This window comes from Eleutherodactylus coqui, chromosome 12 (assembly GCF_035609145.1).
Source record: "Eleutherodactylus coqui strain aEleCoq1 chromosome 12, aEleCoq1.hap1, whole genome shotgun sequence".
Taxonomy (NCBI): Eukaryota; Metazoa; Chordata; class Amphibia; order Anura; family Eleutherodactylidae; genus Eleutherodactylus; species Eleutherodactylus coqui.
Genome location: NC_089848.1, coordinates 21,399,206 through 21,413,546, shown reverse-complemented (window position 1 = coordinate 21,413,546; position 14,341 = coordinate 21,399,206).

The following is a 14,341-nucleotide window of genomic DNA, read 5'->3' as shown; positions in this document are numbered from 1 at the left end:
CAGTGCCGACATGCTTACACTCAAAGATGAACAAAGCCTGGATTTCCCCAGACTTCTCTTCTCCACCAGCGGAGAGCAGCGTTACCTAAAGATTCTTTTCGCTGCAACCGCGGATGCAAGCATTGTTCTCTATCACCAGAAAAAAAGGGACATTTACCTTTGTCATTCTGTGTATGATATTAGTCCTCCTCCTCTTGCTCCTCCTCGGGCCAAGTACTAAAATATGTGGGTGTCCAAGCAATTCTCTCCAGTTAGTTTTTGATCTAAGAACTAATTGTGTATTCAGGGATCTACAAGGACAATCAGTCTAACATGATTTTGTACTCAACATTATCCATTATAATAATAGTTCCACCTTTATCAGAGAGTTTAATGACTACTGATTTATCCTCTACAAGACTGACCTATAGCAGTCTTGCAGAGATTTAATTATACCTACTGTATGTTATGGCGACTCTCTAGTTCCCGAGTTACAACCTTAGTAATAATATCACCCATCAAGGCTATTCTGATGAGCAGGCAGACTCCGCTGTCCTCGGCCCCATGCAGCAATGTCTCTCAGCACAGCGTCCAGCTGTCGCTAGCACAAGCGTTGGAGCGCAAGTGCAAATACGCCGCCACGCACCTGCACGCTCAAGCATTAAACATGCACATTGGCAAATTGATCAGCCTGGAGAGGCTGCCGCACAGGCTTGTGGAAACGGAGGCTTTCCAAAAATATGATGGCGGCGGTCCCACGCTACTCGGTCCCCAGTCGCCACTATTTTTTCCGGTGTGCCGTCCCAGCCCTACAGCAGCACGTCTCCCACAACATCAATCGTGCCCTCACCAACGCGGTTACTGGGAAGGTCCACTTAACCACGGACACATGGACAAGTACTGGCGGGCAGAGCCACTATATCTCCCTGACACATTGGGAGAATTTTGTGGAGTCTGGGACCGAGTAAGAGCCTGGGACCGCACACGTCTTCCCCACATCCAGAATTGCGGGTCCTCCCTTGGTTCTGGTATCTGCGGCGGTGTATGCCACCTTCTCTAAACCTTCCCCCTCCAACAATGAAAACATTCTTGGCAAATGCTTTCGCTGTGGTCCGTCTTGCGCCGGTCCAAGAATTTCACCTAAACCTGCACAATAGGAATGCCCCCCCCCCCCCCGTCCCTCTTAATCCTGGCCACAGTTCAGAAAACCAACTAAATACAACCGGGGTCGTATTCAATTATTCCTAGCTGTAGCATTCAGCCAATCGGTAGAGCAATAGTGGCTTCCATCTTGTTGTTACTGATAATAATTACATATTTTAGTGTACAGCTGAGGTAGGAATAGAGCCGACTATAGAACACAGCATCCCTGCAGGGCTGGGGACAGAGTAGCAGCAGGCACATATCCTTGGTGGAAGCAGGCCAGCTGAGATACACATACTCCTGGACTAATTTTGGACTGATTGATGAGGCCTTTACTTGTGATCATCTTTGGTAATCCCTGACAAAGATGAGTGGTATAGCCAGAAACTTGCATTGCTAACACTTTTGAAATGGTCAACAGAAAACATATGAATGAAGTCTTTCCATATTTCTGATTGAGATAAGGAGGAGTTCAGACTTTTAGTACCTAGAATATCCTTTTCATTGCTATCAAACGCCACTCTTGTCTCATACTAGCTTTTCCACATAGCTGTTGTCGCTTCCACTTTTGTTCTGTGGCTTTACCTTTGTCCAGTGGCTCTTATTCGTATCTGAAGGTTTGATTTTGCCCATGAGGGGGGCAAAATTCAAGGTGGAGGCGCAGAACCGAGCCTGACCCAGGGCCCCTAACGTGCTTCCCACACAGACTATAGCGGGTCCTGGTCATGGTGTCTTGGCCTTGTAATGCCACCTCCTCCTCCCGCTTAGGGTCAGGGGATCAGCAATGCGCATCATGTATTTTCTCTCGTGTTACCACAGTTATCAGAGAAACTTGTTTGGGCCAAAGAAGAGGAGCGTAACTGCATTAACGTTACAGGGGTCTGCCTATACTTCAGCTGCAGAAATGTTACAGGGGTCTGCCAATACTGCTGCTACATAAATGTTTCTGGGGTCTGTGTATACTTCTGCAACTAAAATGTTACTTGGGTCTGTCTATACTGTTACTACTGAAATGTACCTAATACTGGGCTCTGCCTATACTGCTGCTACGGAAATGTTACTGGGGTCTGTCTATACTGTTGCAACTGAAATGTTACTGGGGTCTGTCTTTACTGTTACTACTGAAATGTTACTAATACTGGGCTCTGCCTATAACGCTGCAACTGAAATGTTACCGGGGTCTGTCTATACTGTTACTCCTGAAATGTTACTAATACTGGGCTCTGCCTATAACGCTGCAACTGAAATGTTACTGGGGTCTGTTTATACTGTTACTACTGAAATGTTACTAATACTGGGCTCTGCCTATACTGCTGCTACTGAAATGTTACTGGGGTCTGTCTATACTGTTACTACTGAAATCCTACTAATACTGGGCCCTGCCTATACTGCTGCAACTGAAATGTCACTGGGGTCTGTCTATACTGTTACCAGTGAAATGTTACTAATACTGGGCTCTGCCTACACTGCTGCTACTGAAATGTTACTGGGCTCTGCCTATACTGCTGCAACTGAAATGTTACTGGGGTTTGTCTATACTGTTACTACTGAAATCTTACTAATACTGGGCTCTGTCTATACTGCTGCTACTGAAATGTTACTGGGCTCTGCCTATACTGCTGCTACGGAAATGATACTGGGGTCTGTCTATACTGTAACTAAAGAAATGTTACTGGGGTCTACCTAGACTTCTGCAACATAACTGTTAGTGAGGTCAGCTTATACCTTTGCTACAGGAACATTACAGGGTTCTGTGCATAGTATGGGTGCACTAAGTTTTCCCATCGCGGTGTTCTACATATCTGGCCCCAAAAAAACCCCAGACTGACTAGGGCATGCAGTGTGGGCCGAAGCCAACCTGTATTTAATCTCACGTTAGCTCAGCTATCCGGGGCACTGCAATGGGATTTATTAATGTACCATCGGTGGCTTCCTGGGACCCACCCATGCTGTGGGTCCACACAGACTTCCCATAGTGGAGTTGTACCTGCCTGTGACTATTAATAAAAAAAACCCAGTCTGACTCGGGCATGCAGTGTGGGTCGAAGCCAACCTGTATTTTTTCTGATGTTCGCTCAGCTATCCGGGGCACTGCAATGGGATTTATTTATGTACCGTCGTTAGGTTCCAGGGAGCCACCCATACTGTGGGTGCACACAGACTTCCCAGAGCGGAGTTGTACCTGCCTGGCACTATGAAAAAAACCCAGCCTGACTTGGGAATGCAGTATTGGCCGAAGCCCACCTGTACTTTATCTCATGTTACCTCAGCTATCCGGGGGACTTCAATGGGATTTATTTATGTACCGTCGGTGGCTTTCTGGGACCCACCCATGCTGTGGGTCCACACAGACTTCCCATAGCGGAGTTGTACCTGCCTGTGACTATTAATTTAAAAAAACCCAGTCTGACTCAGGTATGCAGTGTGGGCCGAAGCCAACCTGTATTTTATCTGACGTTGGCTCAGCTATCCGGGGCACTGCAATGGGATTTATTAATGTACCGTCAGTGGCTTCCTGTGACCCACCCATGCTGTGGGTGAACACAGACTTCTCATAGCGGAGTTGTACCTGCCTGTGACTATGAAAAAGGGCCAGACTGACTAGGGCATGGAGTGTGGGCCGAAGCCAACCTGTACTTTATCTCACGTTAGCTTAGCTATCCGGGGCACTGCATTGGGACAAACAAGAGGAGTGATACAGCGATAATGAGACATTCACAGCTATGCTAGCATTGGAGTTGGCTCTAGGCCCGCGATTGTAGAGGGTTTGTGCAGAGGTCTATGTCCTGGGTGCAGTGAAAGTCCGCTTCCTGCCTACGATGGCTTAAGCTGTTGGCCGAGGCCTATGTCCTGGGGGAACTGCAACTGCGCCAGTTTGGGGCTGTGCAACTTTTCCTGGCTAATCCAGTCATTGGAGCGGTGAAAGGAAAGGTAACTGAAGAAGTTAATGCAACCACAGCACTCACCAGAGTTGGCAGACTAAAACTCCGGATTCCACCAGAGGATCATCTGTTGTGGATATGAGGAGAAATGTGCAAGAGCCTGGTGTGGTCCTGGATCCAAAAACCAAACACGACTGAATTTGTAAAGTGACCAGGCAGCAGCTGATGATTTTTTATAAAGATAGAAAAACTTTTATTCCTCCATAAAAGTCAGACTGGCGACGTTTCGGTCTCCACTGAAACCTTTCTCAAGCTGCTGCCTGGTCACTTTACAAATTCAGGAAAGGTAACTGATTTACTGAGCCCGTCGCAGATGAACTAGCATCGAAGTCCGCTACATGCCCGCGTTTGCTGAGGGTGTGGGCTGAGGCCTATGTCCCGGGGAAAGTGGAAGTATGCCAGGTTGGGGCTGTGGAGCTTTTTTCTGCTAATCCAGTCATTGGAGCAGTGAAAGGAAAGCTAACTGATTTAATGAGCCCGTCGCAGATGAACTAGCATCGAAGTCCGCTTCATTCCTATGATTGCTAAAGCTGTGGGCCGAGGCCTATGTCGCCAGCGCGGTGCAAGTCTGCCATGTTTGGCCGTTCTGATTAATTTATTGTTCATGTCTTGGGTTGCCTAGGAATCACCTATGCTGTTGGTGCACACTTAGTTCCCATCGCGATGTTTGACCTGTCTGGCACAAAGACATTGACTGACTTGGGTAGGGGGCAGAGTGCAGATTGCTTTCCCCTCGCGGTGTCGATTGAGCTATGCGACACCTAGACAGAATGAATACTGTGTGGGCACATGGATTCCCCATAGCTATGTAACTCATGCCCACGTTTGCAGCTTCTAACGGAGGTGGCACAGGATTGGATGTCTCATTGCTTCTGTACAGCATTGTGGGCTATCGCCCCGCCCCTTTTACAGAGGGTCGCTACCTGGCCCTGCCAACCCTCTGCAGTGTGTGCCTCCGGTTCCTCCTCATGGCAGACGCATTTATAAATAGACACGAGGGTGGTGTGGCTATGCAGCCAGCGTGTGGCATGAGGGCAGCTGAAGGCTGCGCAGAGACACTTTTGTGTGCGTTGCGGACGCAGGGTCGTGCGGGGGAAGGGGGGTTGGGCAGCATGTAACCCAGGAGAAGTGGCAGCGGAGTGTCATGCAGGCAGTGATTGTGCTTGGTTGGAGGTAGTGTGGTGCTTAGCTAAGGTGTGCCTTGCTAATGAGGGTTTGTCCGAAGTAAAAATTGTTGGGAGGGGGGGGCACTCTTGCCGCTATTGTGGCTTAATAGTGGGACCTGGGAACCTGAGATGCAGCCCTGCATGTTGCCCCTCGCCTTCCCTATCCGTATCTGTGTCGTTTCCATCACTTTCGTAGGTTTTGAAGATTTGCACAAATGAAAACCTTAGCGAGCATCGTCGATATACAAAAATGCTCGACTTCAATGGGGTTGTTACTCGAAACAAACTCTCAAGCATCGCAGATAGCTCGACTCGAGTAACGAGCACCCGAGCATTTTGGTGCTCGCTCATCTCTAGTGTATGTACTCTGCTAATAAATCTAAGTGTCTCTAGGATTACCGTCTGTTTACAAAGGGAGCGGACCGGAAGTTCGGCTACCCGGCGCCATCTTCGATCAAGCCCCCCCAGAGCTTAAGCTCCCGGTGCCCTTGCAGCGCAGGTCTGTGCGGGGAGAGCGCAGGACGCCACCCGAGGGGACCAACTGACAGCTCCAACACCACCGGGGCATCCCGCACTGCAGCGGCCCCCCCCCTCCCCCCCCCCCCCCCCCCACCGGAGGACAATCTATAACCTCAAGTAGAGAGGGCCTGAATATTAAGCACCCCGGCACCTGGAGAGTCAAGAGGAGGATCCCTCCCCCTCTTCTCTATCTGCGGGGCCCTTCACCCGTGATGAGAAGTGTACACGAACAGTAATCGCTTATAAACCGGTTCAGACCCGGAGTGCAGTACACAGCGCCCTCGGGGAGGTAGACCCCCCTCCCCCCCCCCTTTTTCATCAGAATATAACTTATCATACATTCACCCAAAAGCCACCAGATTGGGGACAAGCCGAGACTCTCTACCTGGTATTAACCGGCCAGAAGACACAAGCTGCATCACACACTGCGGACCTCCCCCCCCTCCTTCCCCCGCTTACAATTTTAGACGGGGGCTCCAGAAGAGCTCATAAGGGCCCAGAAGGAAAGTCCTAACAGGGACTCATTGCAAGAAAACCACGCAAAGGTCTAACTCTGTCAAGTGCGCCCACATTTTCTCGCATATGCACTCAGCAGCGCACTATTCTCGTCCTTAAGCAGCAAAATAACCGATTACATTCTCTCTCCTAGAAACACCTACGGTTTCTCACAGTTTATCCAGGGGGTGAAGCTCCCTACAGGAGAAACGATGTGCTAAAAGATAGTACCGTCGCGGCGGCACCTATCGGGACCTCTAATAGCAATCTTGATATCAAAATGGGGAAGACAAGTAAAGAAAAAAGCAGTGACCCTCAAGGTACCCCCCGTTCAAACAAGGGACAAGTCGATATGCAGCGCTATTTGAAGGAGCGTAGCACAAGGTCTCTGCACGACACAGTTAAGTTAACACCCTCTCAAGTACCCAGCAGAGCAGCCAGCACGGATAGAGAAGACGGGGGGGACTCAGAGGGGGAAGAAGGCGAAGGTATCTCAAAGACCTTTATGAGGGACCTCATGACCTCTACTATGAAGCCTGTTCTTATGGAGTTAGGAGAAATCAAAGAAGAAATGAGGCAGCTAGGCAGAAGAGTAGATGACCTAGAGTCCTCCTCTGCCACCATCACAGCACATGCCCTCGACATGGAGAAAGTCCTAGTTGAGCACCATGCCCATCTCAACAAAGCCCTTATTATGCAGGAGGATATCGAAAATAGAAACAGAGGTAATAATATACGCATAAAGGGCCTCCCAGAATCCTGGGCCGCGGAGGCGCTCCCTAAAATCGCCGGGGAGATCTTCTCCCTGATCCTAGGTGCTGATAGAGCAGACGGCATCTCCATAGAACGCATCCACAGAGCCCTGAGGCCTCCGCCTTCGCCTTCTGAACCCCCAAGAGACATTGTGTGTAAGCTGTTGAACTTCCCAGATGCGATAGCAATCCTGAGAGCAGCAAGGAACCACAAAGACCTCTCCTATGCAGACTCCCCAATTCAACTATTCCAGGACTTGGCACCATCCACTCTTGCAAAACGCCGCCTGCTACGCCCCCTACTGGATGCTTTAAGGGCAAATAATATCAAATATGCGTGGCTTTTTCCATTCGGCATCGGTATCACTCACAAGGGGCGTAAGCTAAACATCCGCTCTCCAGAGGACCTACAGAGCTGCTGGCAGATCCTCGAAATGGAGCCTATAAACCTACCTTGCTGGCTGCCGATCCCCGATTTTCCCAGCCTGCCTCGCCTGGACCCCCCGGATAAGTGGCAACCGGTGGCAAACGCAAAATCCCCAAAGGGGAAAAAGAAAAAGGCCCGAGAGGAAGCCTCAGGAGACTGCACCTGAATTAGGACTCTATTCCCTTGGATTTACGTTTTTATACCTGGTGGACAACAGCCCACTTAAGTTCAGGGGCTCTGTGATTTGACCACGTCGTACCACCTTAACACTCGGCGAGCATACAGCTGAGTGGAGGGGACAGATATTGTACCTGCCACCCCTATGTGGTCCATCACAGAGCCAATATCTGTACCGTATAAGCGACGGGGTCCTGTTGGACATCCTGTCGCCCGTTATTAGTTTTTTTTCTTCTGGTTACAGGTCATAAGTTCCCTAGTGTCCTATTTTCAACTGTATTCTTGCTTATATGTTCTCACTGTCTACATACCCCACTTCTTAGGTCCCGAGGGGCAACCCGCCGAGCCGGTTCATCTCAAGCCCTACGGCTGACTGTCTTGGTGCGGTGCTCGCTTCTCTTCGTTCACAAATTTTCTTATTAGGAAAGAGTTGCCCGGATCCTAATCATTGTTATTAATAACTTAGAAGACCCGCTCCAACCTTCTGTACATTATTGTCCTCACCCTTTTAGGAGCGTTCAGTTGTGTACCCCCACCCTCTCGTTTGAACCCTGCTACCCTCGCCCTCCGCTCCTGGTGTTCTTTCCAACCACCTAACACCCACCTTACACCCAATTCCCCCTCTCAACAACTAACTAAGGCACACTCTACTACTGTGGGCCTGAGCTCTAGTCCTGATTTATTGTAACTCTACTCTTATATTCTAGCAGAAGGTCCCGACTGGGATTCTCTCCCTGGTGAAGCCTAGCCACCCTCCACACGATGGATGATCTACGAGTTACTTCCTTCAATGTGAAGGGCCTTAATTCTCCGATGAAGAGGCATAACATCTCTCTGTTGGCCAAGAGGTATGGCACAAAAATTCTCCTTTTGCAGGAAACGCATTTCAAAAAGACGAAGTGTCTCTCCCTTCCGGGCAGACACTTTGAGCAGAGCTTTCATTGCGCTCACCCATCCTCGTCCTCCAAGGGGGTGTCAACATATTTCCACAAGTCCCTTAACTTCTCCTGCACCTCCGAATATAGAGACGGAGAGGGCAGAGTCCTCTTCTTGAAGGGGCTAGTCAACAATACAAAAATGACCATAGCTAATCTTTATGCCCCAAACGCGGACCAAATCCCTTGGCTAGTCAAACAACTGACAACTTTGAGTCACTTCATGGAAGGCCACCTGATCCTGGGAGGGGACATGAATGTAGCACTCAACCCTCTGATCGACTCCTCAACGGGTAGATCGCATATCTCTCAACTAAAACTCAGGAGGCTCGCGCGTGTGCTCCAGGACCTTAACTTGGTGGACGGGTGGCGTATCCTGAATCCCTCTACGAAGGATTATACCTTCTACTCTCACGTCCACAAATCATATCAGAGGCTGGACTACGTTTTTGTCTCCTCCGACCTCATGACCTCCGTGGTTGGAGCTAAGATAGATATTATCACTATCTCCGACCACGCCCCGACCCACATTGATTTGCGCCTATCGCATCCCAAACCCAGAGAGTGGAGATGGCGCCTGAACGCCTCACTACTAGACCCGATTGAAGAAAGAGAACGCCTCTCTAAACTTATCGAAGAGTATTTTGTCTTGAACGGGGAGGATGGTCCGGAGGTCCCGGTAGTTTGGGAGGCCCACAAGGCCTTCACAAGAGGTCTTTTGATAGCATTAGGCTCCAAAACAAAAAAACTTCAACAAAAAACTATAGACGCCAAACTAAATAGAATCTCGACATTAGAACTGCAGGCTAAATTATCCCAAACTAAGATTATAATGGATGAACTGACCGATCTGAGGAGGGAGCTTAAACAAATTCTGGAGTCGAAATTCATTAGGAAACAACTTTACTTCAAACACACAGTATATGCTCAAGGCAATAAAGGGAGTAAACTTATGACTGCCCTAATAAAGAAAGCACGCGCAAAAAACTTCATTAAATCCATTAAGTCTCACACAGGCTCGCTGGCGACCTCCTCGGAGGAAATCGCCGACGCGTTCCAAAGATACTACTCCCGCCTGTACGACATTAAACATGATACCCCCCACCCTGAGGGATTAGATATAAAAAAGTTGACTGTATCCGCCCTCCGCAGCGCGCAACTTCCGAAACTAAACGACACACAAGTAGCCTCGCTACTGACACCTGTAACGCAACCAGAAGTAGAACAGCTTCTTGCCTCTAGCCCTCAAAATAAGAGCCCGGGTCCGGATGGCCTGAACCTCCCTTACTATAAAGCCTTTGGCTCTATCCTGACCCCCAGACTTACTGAACTCTTCAACGCTTTATTAAATGGTGCTACTCTGCCCAAGCAAGCGGCCGAAGCACACATTACCTTAATCCACAAACAGGATAAGGACCCGGAGATATGTGGTAACTATCGCCCAATCTCTTTGATTAACTTCGATATTAAACTATGGGCGAAACTCCTCGCAAAGAGAATGGATAGTTTGGTTCCCCTCCTAGTCAATGAGGAGCAGGCGGGCTTTGTGCGTGGGAGGGAGGGCAGAGACAATTGCCGCAGGTTACTCCATGCGATACGCCTAGCCCAAAAGCACCACATCCCATTGGTTCTGGTGGGAACAGACGCTGAAAAGGCGTTCGATCGCGTCGACTGGGCTTACATGAAGGAGGTCCTGGACCACTTCAATTTCCCCCCGGCCTTTGTCTCTGCTGTCTTCTCTCTGTACGCAGCCCCTCACGCCAGACTCAAAATTAATGAAATTCTATCCGCTCCCTTCGACATTAAGAACGGAACCCGCCAGGGCTGCCCCCTATCTCCCACGTTATTCGTCCTAGCCCTAGAACCCCTCCTCCAATTAGTTCGACACGACCCGGTTATCACAGGAATCTCATGGGAACACCATACCCTCTATACTACCGCCTTTGCAGACGATATAGTTTTTTTGGTGTCAAACCCAGAGGAAGGCCTCCCCAGGTTGATTGATCTGCTCAACAGCTTCGGTTTAATTTCTAACTTTAAAATCAACTACGGGAAGTCTACGGTCCTTAATGTGTCTACCCCGAGGAACCAAATTAGAAAACTAAAAGAAAACTCACCCTTCACATGGGCGAACTCCTCAATAGACTTTCTGGGGGTCAAGATCACTGGGGACCTCAATAAGCTATACGCTGCTAACTTCCCTCCTTTATTAGATCAGATTAAAAACCTTCTGAAACTATATGATATTCCCCGCATCTCGTGGTTTGGAAGAAAGAACATCCTAAAAACTTACATTTTACCCATAATCACCTATAAAATAAGGATGCTCCCTATCCTCCTACCGGTGAGTTTCTTTACAGCGCTTCGTAGGGCGTTTTCTGGGTATGTCTGGAGACAGAGGAGACCGAGGTTAGCCTATGGCTTGATGACGAGAGGGAAGATGGAGGGCGGCATTGGCCTTCCGGACGTCCGGGATTTCTACAAGGCATCACTTGTGGGCTACTGGATGGATCTGGTCCATCCAATAAAGGACCAGCTCTTCGTCTCGCTGGCTAAATACGCAAGTGGCGATGCATTTATAGAGGATCTCTGGTCTCCTTCAAAAACTAAGTGCAGAGCCAAAAACTTCAACCCCCTGATTAAGGGTCCTTGCGAGACTTGGGCTGATCTGAAGGAGGAACTGATTCCTGAGCCGCCCACACTTGCCCCACTTAGCCTTCTCCCGAGGCTCCTAGACATACCTCTTGACTCAGCTACCAGATCAATATGGGATAGATTCAACTCGCTCAACATAAGTGACCTGCAAGTGCTAGCGCACTTAAGTCCTGCTGAAGCACTTAAAACCTTAGTCCCACAACATAAATTCTCCTTCCTGCAATTGGCCTCGGTCGAGAGGATGTTTGGGGAATTCTTCAAAAAATTCCCATCTACTAGGCCCCAGACGCTTTTCGAAAAAGCGCTGAAGGAACAAAACCCAAAACGGAGGAAATTATCGCTGATCCGTAAACAATTTATCATCAAAACGTACCCATCCAAACCCGCTTTCCTACTTTCGTGGGAAAAGGAGTTGGGCATCACTCTGTCATCAAGCGACACACACTTAATTCTAAACTCATCCTTCGGCCTCTCTCAGTGTGTTCTCGCCCAAGAATGCCATTACAAACTCCTCGTTAGATGGTATAAAACACCTCAATGGCTCTACGCGTATAAATTGGCGCCACACGGGAGATGCTGGAGATGTGATGGAGACCCAGGTTCCTATCTCCATATCTGGTGGGATTGCTCGGTGTTGACACCCTTTTGGAGGGAGGTGGAGGAGATTATGAGGAAAATCGCCCCTGCCCTCATCTTAACTCCGGAGATAATCTTCCTATGGAAGCCGTCTCCAGCGTTTCACCCAAGGAAGAACAAGCTCTTGGCCTTCATGATAGATGCGGCTAAAGCTTTAATTCCCACCCTGTGGCTCCAAAAAATAGCGCCCTCAGTTTCTCAGTGGTTGGCGAGAGTGGACGATATTTGCAACATAGAAGAACTCTCCAGTTGGTCTGGAGGCACCAGGGCGGAGTACTTCCAAGTCTGGGGGCCATGGAGAGAATTGAGGCGCACTCCATACTAGAGCGGAGTCTGGTTAACTGATATGTTGATAAAGCTCTGCATACATCTGACCAAAAGAGTGCCTTTTCATTCCTGACCCATCTCTCCCCCTCCACCTCCCAACCCCCTCCCCCCCCCCCCCCCATCCCCACTGGTAGTCACCCCTTGTCCTCACCCAGGACACCACCAATGCCACGAAATAGTTCTCACCTTTCCTTATGTTCCCGTTCATTATGTCTGTCTCCATTTGTTATTATCAATGACTGGAGGGTTGATAAACAAGAGGATAGCAGCTGTAGGTTTCTGGTGCACAGAGTTAGCTGATGCAGTGTGATCCTCATGAAGAGAAATCCTCTACCACTCACTTTAAGAACACTGCGCAGTCATGGATATTATGTTGATTTTCCTTGTATACCCTGTATGTCTCCATTTACTGGATTCAAATGTTGTTATATCTGTATTAAAATTAAAATTTCAATAAAACTGGATTTAAAAAAAAAAAAAAAAAAAAAAGTTGTCGCACGGGGGTGGGGGCTGTCAAAAGTTGTCGCAAGGGGGGTGGGGGGGGGGGTAGTCATAACTTTTGACAGTGGGGGGCTGTCATAAATTGTCCCACGGGGGTGGAGGAGGGGCGGCTGTCATAAGTTGTCGCACGGGGGTGCGGGGCTGTCAGAACTTTTCGCAGGGGGGAGCTGTCATAACTTTTCGCATGGGGGTGGGGGGTTGGGGGGCTGTCATGACTTTTCGCAGTGGGGACGCTGTCATGAGTTGTGGCACGGGGGAGGGGGAGGGGCAGCTGTCATAAGTAGTCGCACTGGGGTGGGGAGAAGGGGGGCTGTCATAACTTTCACAGGTGGCAGTCATACGTTGTTGCACGGGGGTGGGGTAGGGGGGCTGTCAGAACTTTTCGCAGTGGGGGTGGGTTGTCATATGGCTACTGTTTACACTGAACTCTCATGGTTCAGGATTAGAGATGAGCGAGCATACTCGATAAGGCAAACTACTCGAGCGAGTAGTGCCTTATTCGAGTACCTGCCCGCTCATCTCTAAAGATTCGGCAGCCGGCGCGGGTGACAGGTGAGTTGCGGCGGTGAGCAGGGGGAAGCGGGGGGTAGAGAGGGAGAGAGAGATCTCCCCCCATTCCTCCCGACTCTCCCCTGCCGTTCCCTGCCCCCTGCCAGCACCGGAATCTTTCGAGACAAGCGGGCAGGTAATCGAATAAGGCACTACTCACTTGAGTAGTTTGCCTTATCGAGTATACTCGCTCATCTTTATTCAGGATTTTATCCTGAACTATGAGTATGTATAGACAGTCTCCCGGCCTTAAAGGGACTTAAAGGGGGCGGGGCCTGGGCGGGGAGAGACTGTAGATTAGTTAAATAGAGGTGGTCGTGTCATGGGCGGTGCCAGGACGGGAGCTGTGCGAGACCAGGAAACCCTGCTTTTTCATGTGTATGTGTCCTGCTGCCATCGGGACCACGCACGCAGGGGGGGGGGGGAGTGCAGGGTATTGTGGGAAGGCAGCACAATGGCGCCATCTTTAAAGGCTGCATTGAACATTCAATATCAATGTAAGAAACAGACATTCCAGCTGATCTGCCTGCCGGTTTGAGCCCCTGTATGCTGTGTGTTACCATGCTTAGTGAAAGGGAAGCATCATTTTTAGTAAAAAAAAATTCACCCTGCGTGGTGGGACAACCCCTTTAATACAGCATTAATAGCATAATAAACACTACAACATGTAACATGTCAGGTGATAGCAAAAAAAACAAAATAGTAGTTACTGAAATGAAGCCAGCAAAAATAGTAATGTAACCACTCAGAACTTTCAGACAAACTAAATATCACATATCCATACTGGCACGGGCCCTAAATGTTGAGATGTTATGCATCTCTAAGGAAATGTGCTGGGATATGGCAATATGTATGGAGCTTCACATCTGCAGTCATGCTTTTTTACTGTTTTTTTTTTCTTCTGCCCACGTATGGTGTAGATGTATTATTATTAGAGAAAATTCACTGTGAGGGTCCCACTTTTCTCTAAAACATAACTTTTAATAAATAAATATTAAAAAAGGCTTGTCAAGCAAGGTCTTAGGTGGGACACACAAAAGAAAAAAAACAAACAAACGAAACAAAAATCCTCCTTAACTAACATCCCCAACCCGTGTATGGGGAATTAGACAGGAGAATGTTAATTCAAGTTTCTCTT